Raw genomic sequence first — 9,126 nt, forward strand, 5'->3', positions numbered from 1 at the left:
GGCATAACACTATTCACATTGAATAGTGTTGGCTGTAAGTAAATATTGGCTCTAGTGAATTTTGTACATACATACTAAATGAAGTAGAAAGTTGGGGAAAGTCTCAATCCATGCCTGTGAATCGGGATGCTTAAGATCTATAGAATAAATGAAATGAGGCTTGTGGATATAAAGAGTACAGCATCGGAGTGAAAGAATAGTGAAGTTTGGCAGGGACAAGACAAAGTTCTAGATTTCACTATTTTAGCCTCCCTCAAAGAGGGAAACAAACTGGATTTCATGATCTGATCAGGCTCAGTATTTTAAAATTTGGTATAATGGGATAATAGCATAACTTCTTCATTCTATTTAATATTCAAACCTATTGTATTTCATCTTCTGTACAAAGCATCAGTGATTTTCCCTTCCAGGTGAGTTGGTACGTTGCTTAGGGTAAAGCTGAGCTGATGGAAGAACTACATGGGTACTACGTAGGTGCGTGTTTAGTCACTCAGTCGTGTCCGACTCTTTGTGACCCCGTGGACTGTAGCCCACCTGGCTGCTCTGTCCATGGGATTTCCCAGGCAACAATACTGGAGTGGGTTGCCGTTCCCTTCTCCAGGGGATCTTCCAGACCCAGGGATGGAAACTGAGTTTCTTGTGTCTCCTGCATTAGCAGGTGGATTCTTTATTGTCTGAGCCACCAGGGAAGCCCCCAAATGCATACCAGAGAGTCTATGTAAGTGGAGACATGCTGCCTTGTTTTATTCTCTCCTGCATATGACCCGTATCATCTTGAGAATATTCTTTACTTGTTCTGGGCTTTAGTTTCCTCTTTTAAATAATGTATAATAGTATCTAGCTCATATGGTTTCTGAGAGAATTAAATGAGTTCATATGTGTGTACGTACTTCTGTGTCACATAGAACAGTGCCTGGCATGTCCTCAAAACTATAAGTACATAGCATAAATGAAGAACCATAGGAGTGTTTGCTATCATCATCATCATCATCATCATCAGCAGCAGCAGCAGCAGCAGCTTTCCCTGTGTCCAACCTGGATCGGTTGCATGTAGCTTCTCTATGTGTGGCTAACTGTTCTAAGTTTCAATTTTGCCTTCTTTTTCTCCTTTTAAGAGAGAAACCTGAGATTGAAACCATACAGTAGATTACTGCAAAAGCTTCATTTCACAATGAGAAACTGGATGAATTCAAGAGGCATTATTCATTGTTTCTTTTTAATTAAAATGATTATTCATTTTAAATAAAAACTGTGACAATATGATGACCAGATAAATATAAGGAAAACCAAAAGAGACCTTTGTGTCATGTTGCTTTCATCAATAAGAACACATTGAATAAGTATGGAGACTGTGAATGTAACTACACTGGAAAAATAACTGATATGAGCCCATTGTTAGTTCATAAGAATAACCCCTTAAAGGTGATTCATTTGGAAATTGAAGTATAGGTTAAACTCACATGTCCTAATAGAAGTAACATAAGAAAAACCTTGAGACGATTATTGGGTGTAGTTAAATTTTACTGATTCCTTTTTCTATACTAACTATGTTAATTCTCATCTAAATGAGAAATTCTGTGAACCTAATCAGTGTGGGAAAGCCCTCAGCCAGAAACAAGAACACATGCCTCATTGAAAATTTCTTCCTGGGAAGGTAGCCTATGTATATAGTGAATGTGGAAAGGTCTTCACTCAGAAGCCACACCTCTTTGTCCAGCCGATTCTGTGGGAAAGCCCTATGAATGCAATGAATGTGATGAGAGTTTCACTCATCAGTCCATGGTGAGGTTGCATCAGAGAATTCATACAGGAGTGAAACCCTGCATTTGCACTGAATGTAGGCAGGCTTTTATCCAGAAGACCCACTTGCTTGCACATCAAAAAATTCATAGTGGAGGGAAGCCATATGAATGCAGTGACTATGGGACATCTTTCCCTTCCAAATCAAATGCATGAGCATAGAAAAACTCACACAGGGAAAAAACCCATACCTGTACAGGATGTGGGAAGGTCTTCACCAAAAGATCAAACCTCCTTATATACCAGAAGACTCGGACTGCACAAAGAACTTATGTTTAAACTGAATGTGGAGAGGCCTTCACTTAAAAGTCAGTCTTGATTACATATCAGAGAATTCATACTGGTGAAAAGCCTTATGAATGCAGTGACTGTGGGAAAATCTTTACCCAGAAGTCACACCTCATAGTACACCTGAATGTTCTTACTGGAAGGAAACCCTCTGCGTGTACTGAATGTGAAATACCCTGAAGTCCCTCATGACCACTCTGACACCTCCCCATTCAGAAGATGCTATCTTATCATTGGTAGCTTGTGAAACTCTCTGACTTCCCCATTCCTCAAATCATCCAGTGGTACATCTCAGAAGGGGGACTGTTCCATCCTAAATTTCCACCCTCTCACATAGTTGTATGTCTTAGAAGATAATTTCTCTGTCTTGCTCCCATGCCATATACTGAGGGTACCACTGTGACACTATAAATATCACAGATCACTATACTCAGATCCAAACACCCCCCCTACTTCTACTCCAGGAATCTTTCTGGACCAGCAATCAAACCTATGTCCCCTGTGTCCCCTGTGTTGGCAAGTGGATTCTTATCCACTGTGCCACTTGCGAAGTCCTTAATGAGTTTTAATCCTAGTATAAAACATAGTGTGCCGTTACTAAATGCCTAATATGAAATAACATTTTGTAGGAGAAAATATAATTGAGATTTCTGAAATTCAGTGTTCATGCAGTAATAGTTGTTCTTTACTAAAAATGAGGACTACATAGCAAATGAATGAATAGAGAATATGTGAGATACATATATATGTGAGAACCATTTTCTAGAAGATGGCTGTGGCAGATGTTACTATAATACACTTTCGACAAGATTACTGTTGATAACACTCTGTCTTTTTCATTAGGCCGACCCCTTGTCCAGTTTACACCTGTTGTTTGGTATAACCGTTATTATTGGCTGCATTGCACAGCTTGTGAGGTCTTAGTTCCCTGACCAGGGATTGGTCCCAGATCCCCAGCAGTGACACCACAGAGTCCTAAGTACTGGACTGCCAGGAAGGAAGTCCCCCAACACAGTTATTAATGATGCCCCTTTCCCATTCTAAAGTGTCCTGATTTAGATGGTAAAGTATAAGGTTAACTCAGCTATACTCCATAAGGAGGTCAAACATGTTTTTGAAATTCAGTTATCAGGAAACATTTACCCTGGAAGAATTGGCATATTTTCTACCTGTGACCAATGTAAATCTTGCAAATGACTGCATTTCTTTTTCAGCTGCATCTAATAGGAAGGTAAGAAAGAAACTTACAGCTCAATTTTATTTACTCTTTAGGACTGTCAGGCCCAAATGTCTACAGTCAAAATAGATGCTGGTGCTGAGTTTGTTCATTCTCTCTATATCTCCTCTGACCTCAATTTATAGAGTCATACCCGGACATTTTGCTTCAGGGATTCTTAAAGGCCCCCTAAAAACACTGGGAAAGCAATGGATGCAAAAAACCAAATACATGAATTAATGATAACTCGTTAAAAACTTGGTTATTTCCTGCTTTTATTGGGAAGGATCTTGGTCTGTGAAGTCAGAATTGTTGTAGATATCAGATCCACCGGCCTGAAAACACCCACACTTCAGCTGGGGGTCGCACCCTGTGGCAGACCCAAGGAGCACCACATTTCTATGGCCACAAGCTGTGTATCTGTAACTGATATGATTGTGTGACACTTAGAAAAGGCAGGTTTCTCACCAGGACCAAGTGTACCAGCTATCCCATCCCAAGTCATTAAATATCTTTCCTTACACCCTGACCCAGGACTTCAATTTCTAGAAATCAGTCATGTAGATGCACAAAGATTTAGATGCAGAAATTAACTACAGTGGTATTAATTGTCAACTCAGGACTGTCCTTCATACGTGTTTACTAACAGTATCAGTACAGTTCATTTGCTCAGTCGTGTCCAACTTTTGTGATCCCATGGACTGCAGCATACCAGGCTTCCCTGTCCATCACCCACTCTGGGAGCTTGCTAAACCTCATGTCCCTCTAGTTGGTGATGCCATCCAACCAAATCATCCTCTGTTGTCACCTTCTCCTACAGCCTTCAATCTTTCCCAGCAACACAGTCTTTTCTAATGAGTCAGTTATTCACATCAGGTGGCCAAAGTATTGGAGCATTAGCTGCAGCATCAGTCCTTCCAATGAATATTCAGGATTCATTTCCTTTACGATGGAATTGTTGGATCTCCTGGCAGTTCAAGGGACTCTCAAGAGTCTTCTCCAATACCAAAGTTCAAAAGCATCAATTCTCTGCCCCTCAGCTCTCTTTATGGTCCAAACACATCCATACATGACTATTGGAAAAACCATAGCATTGGCTAGACGGACCTCTGCGGGCAAAGTAATGTCTCTGAATTTTAATATGCTCTCTTGGATTGTCACAGCTGTTCTTCCAAGGAGAAAGCATCTTTGAATTTTATGGCTTCAGTCACCATCTGCAGTGATTTCAGAGCCCAAGAAATAACGTCTCTCACTGTTTCCATTGTTTACCCATCTATTTGCCATGAAGTGATGGGACAGGATGCCATGAACTTCATTTTTTGGATGGTGAGTTTTAAGCCAGCTTTTTCACTCTCGTTTTCCACTTTCATCGAGAGGCTCTCTAGTTTCTCTTTGGTTTCTGCCTTAAGGGTGGTGTAATATGCACATCTGAAGTTATTGATATTTCTCCCGGCAGTCTTGATTCCAGTTTGTGCTTCATCAAGCTTGGCATTTCCCATGATGTAGTCTGCATAGAAGTTAAATAAGCAGGGTGACAGTATACAGTTTTGACGTACTCCTTTACCAATTTGGAACCAGTCTGTTCTTGCATGTCCAGTTCTACCTTGCTTCTCCACCTGCATAGAGGTTTCCCAGGAAGCAGGTCAGGTGGTCTGCTATTCCCATCACTTGAAGAATTTTCCAGTTAGTTGTGATCCACACAGTTAAAGGCTTTAGTATAGTCAATAAAGTAAAAGTAGATGTTTTTCTGGAACACTTTTGCTTTTTCTATGACCTAACGGTTGTTGCAATTTGAATTCTAGCTCATCTACGTTTTCTAAATCCAGCTTGAACATCTGGAAGTTCACAGTTCACGTACAGTTGAAGCCTGGCTTGGAGAATTTTGAGCATTAGTTTGGTAGCGTGTGAGATGAGTGCAATTATGCAGTGGTTTGCACATTCTTTGGCATTGCCTTTCTTTGGGATTGGAATGAAAACTGAACTTTTCCAGTCCTGTGGCCACTGCTGAGTTTTCCAAATTTGCTGGCATTTGAGTGCAAAACTTTCACAGCATCATCTTTCAGGATTTGAAATAGTTCAACTAGAATTCCATCATGTCCACTGGCTTTGTTCATAGGGATGCTTCCTCAGGCCCACTTGACTTCACATTCCAGGATGTCTGGCTGTAGGTGAGTGGTCATACCATCGTGGTTATCTGGGTCATGAAGATCTTTTTTGTATAGTTCTTCTGTGTATTCTTGCCACCTCTTCTTAATACCTTCTGCTTCTGTTAGGTCCATAACAGTTCTGTCCTATATTGTGCCCATCTTTGCCTGAAATGTTCCCTTGGTAGCTCTAATTTTCTGGAAGAGATCTCTAGTGTTTCCCATTCTGTTGTTTTCCTCTATTTCTTTGCATTGATCACTTGAGGAAGGCTTTCTTATCTCTCCTTGCTATTCTTTGGAACTCTGCATTCAAGTGGATATACCTTTCCTTTTCTCCTTTGCCTTTAGCTTCTTTTCTTTCCTCAGCTATTTGTAAGGCTTCCTCAGACTACCATTTTGCCTTTTTGCATTTCTTTTTCTTGGGGATGGTCTTGATCAGTGCCTCCTGTACAATGTCACGAACCTCTGTCCATAGTTTTTCAAGCACTCTGTCTATCAGATCTAGCCCCTTGAATCTGTCACTTCCACTGTAATCATAAGGGATTTGAATTAGGTCATATGTGAATGGTCTAGTGGTTTTCCCTACTTTCTTCAATATAAGTCTGAATATGGCAAGAAGGAGTTCATGATCTGAGCCACAGTCAGCTCCTGGTCTTGTTTTTGCTGACCATATAGAGCTTCTCCATCTTTGGCTGCAAAGAATATAATCAGTCTGCTTTTGGTATTAACCATCTGGTGATGTCCATGTGTAGAGTCTTGTGTTGTTGGAAGAGTGCGTTTGCTATGAGCAGTGCGTTTTCTTGGCAAAACTCTGTTAGCGTTTGCCCTGCTTTGTTTTCTCCTTCAAGGCCAAATTTGCCTGTTATTCCAGTTATCTCCTGACTTCCTGCTTTTGCATTCCAGTCCCCTATAATGAAAAGGACATCTTTCTTGGGTGTTAGTTCTAGAAGGTCTTGTATGTCTTCATAGAACTGTTCAACTTCAGCTTCTTCAGCATTACTGGTTGGGGAATAGACTTGGATTACTGTGATGCTGACTGGTTTGCCTTGAAATGAAACAGATTATTCTGTCATTTTTGACACTGCATCCACGTACTGCACATCAGACTCTTTTTTTTTTTTCCAGATCAGAATTGCCTCGATAATCAATGGCGCGGGACAAGACCGGCCACATCAGACTCTTATATGGACTATGAGGGCTACTCCATTTCTTCTAAGGGATTCTTGCCCACAGTGTTAGATATAATGGTCATCTGAGTTAATTCACCCATTCCAGTCTATTTTAGTTCACTGATTCCTAAAGTGATTCCTATATTAACAGTATATTGGTTATAAAAATGGTGATACATGCAAAAACTGAATATTATGCCACTGCTCAAATTGTATATAAAAAAATTTGCCGACATGGAGAAATGTGTAAGTTAGTGTAAAGAGCAAAAAATGAAGGTAAACAATTCTAGTTTTCATGAAAACTAAGTGTGCATATATTAATAATATATTAAACACTCACGAACAGACACACATGCACATACCCATTAAAAAATATCTGAAACCAAAAACATCAAAATGTTAATAGAATTGATAGTTAGGTGACAATAGAGTTAGAGGTCACTTTAATTTTCTTCTTTCTACTTAGAGTGTATGACTTCTTGTTTCAAAAATAAAGCTCTTTTTATATAATCACAAATAAATATACATTTTACATATTTATATACATATATGAATTTATATAATTATATAAAATACATTTAACTATTTCAAATCCATATAATAAACAAAACTATGTAAGGCAGTTTTATAATATATAGTGTCTTACTGAGCCCCTGTGACAACCAGCCTGTCCCCGGAGTTGACAGCAGACTCAGGACTCTCAGAAGAAGGGAGCTGTGCGGCAGGGTCTGGCTCCCTCATCCTCCTGTGTTTGCAAAATTTCAAGGGGAACTTTTAGTGGGAAAGCTGGTCTTGGCTGGAGTGTGGGGAGGGTGGAACACACAGTCAGGAGACCTGGCTCCAGTCCATTACTGTCACAACCCCAGGAACCTGGCCAACTCATGTACCTTCTCAGGCTACTTTATTCATCTTTGAGAAGAGGAGGAAGAACTAGAAGGGCCCTAGAGACTGTGTGCACCCTACGACCTGGCCATCCTCTAAGTTCCAAAACAAGGAGGGGGGGGCAGTTTCTGTCCTAGATCAGGGTAGAGGGAAAATTATCAAATCCCCAAGGATCAGGAAAACAGAAGATCTGGTGGTGATCAGCTGAGCATTTGCACAGAGCCAGTGGGGAGTGGTGGACATCAGGGGGCAATGTCTCCCAGGCTGGGGCTGGTGGTCACCCCTACCAGGACATTGCTGCCTGCAGACACCCTGAACTTCCCCCTCTCCCAGGCTGTGGTGCTCACCCTTCATCCCACCGTTCTTCCATCAACTACATCACATTTTTCACTGAAATATGCAGGGCTCTAGATGTGGGACACCAGCCATGTGGTACTCATGCTCAGCAGTGGGATGGTGATTCATCTCTGGGGCAACAAGTCTGGAATCTGCCCTTCCTGTGACACACTTGCCCTGCCCTGAGGCCCTGCTGATCAATATCAGGCTCCTCATTTAATTTTCACTGTAACCTTGTCAGCTACACGACAATGATTATCATTAGAACCATTTGACAGCAGAAGTTGTTGAAGCACAGTGAGGCTAAGTCCGTTATCCTAAGGTCCCACTACTAGCAAGTAGAAAGACCAGGAAATACGGAAGCCAAGATCAGCGGACTCCAAAGTTAGTCTGTGATTCTGAACCCCATACTGGGTCGGCTCCCAATAAACAATATTCCACAATGGTGACTATGACAACATTGAAAAATAACCAACACAAGTACAGCAGTGCCACATCCCATGCAGGTTTCCAATTGTCCATCTTTCCAGACTGCCAATTAATGACCCACATAGTTTCTAAAATGGACTCATGGAGCAGCCAAACACTGGACTTTCCTGATGGATGCTATGGTTTTCATTTCAGAAACCAACCTAGCACCTTTCACAAAATCACTGACCTGCTAGTCCCTATCTGTCTCCAATTCCCATAAACGTAATTGTCTAAAACAACACACACTGATTATCTCATAGTTTATGTGGGTCAAAATCTTAGGCACAGCGTAGCTTGATCCTCTGTTTCAGGGTCTCTCATGTGGTGCAATCAAGCTCTCAGCTAGGCTTGGGGCCTCATCCGAAGGCTCACCTGGGGAAGGATGTTCTTCCAAGCTCATTTATGTGGTTGTTTGCAGGATCCAGTTCATTTGGGCTGTTGGACTGAGAGCCTCAGTTTCATACTATCTGTCAAAGGCCATCCTGAGTTCCCTGCTATATAGGCTTCCCCAACATGGCAAGTTGGTTCATTAAGTCCACAAGGAAGAGAGCCTGTTAGCAAGACAGAAGCTACAATCTCTTGTAAGCTAATCACAAAGGTGGCATCTCCTCAATGTTAAAGGTATGCTCCTGCTTAGAAGTGAGTTACACAAATGGAGGGAATTACACAAAGCCTTCAATACCAGGAGTCTGGGATCTTTGGGAGCCATCTTAGAAGCCACTTCTCATAGGCCATCAATAAAGAAGGACTCTTTGATACATATATATTTATGGCTGAGTCCCTTTGTTTTCCACCTGAAACTATCACAACCTTGTTAATC

The 9,126-nt window shown here is 41.2% G+C and overlaps 1 long non-coding RNA gene across 2 annotated transcripts in view; it reads left to right on the forward strand.

Annotated features, from left to right (window-relative positions):
- Window positions 1–6,919, forward strand: part of LOC122689974 — a 34,002-nt gene extending 27,083 nt beyond the window's left edge. For both annotated transcript variants that reach the window (XR_006339955.1, XR_006339954.1), the window contains exon 4: window positions 6,574–6,919. This is a non-coding gene — a long non-coding RNA (uncharacterized LOC122689974). The remainder of the gene's footprint in view (window positions 1–6,573) is intronic.
- The last annotated feature ends 2,207 nt before the right edge of the window (window positions 6,920–9,126 follow it).

The sequence above is a fragment of the Cervus elaphus genome, chromosome X, assembly GCF_910594005.1.
Source record: "Cervus elaphus chromosome X, mCerEla1.1, whole genome shotgun sequence".
Classification (NCBI taxonomy): Eukaryota; Metazoa; Chordata; class Mammalia; order Artiodactyla; family Cervidae; genus Cervus; species Cervus elaphus.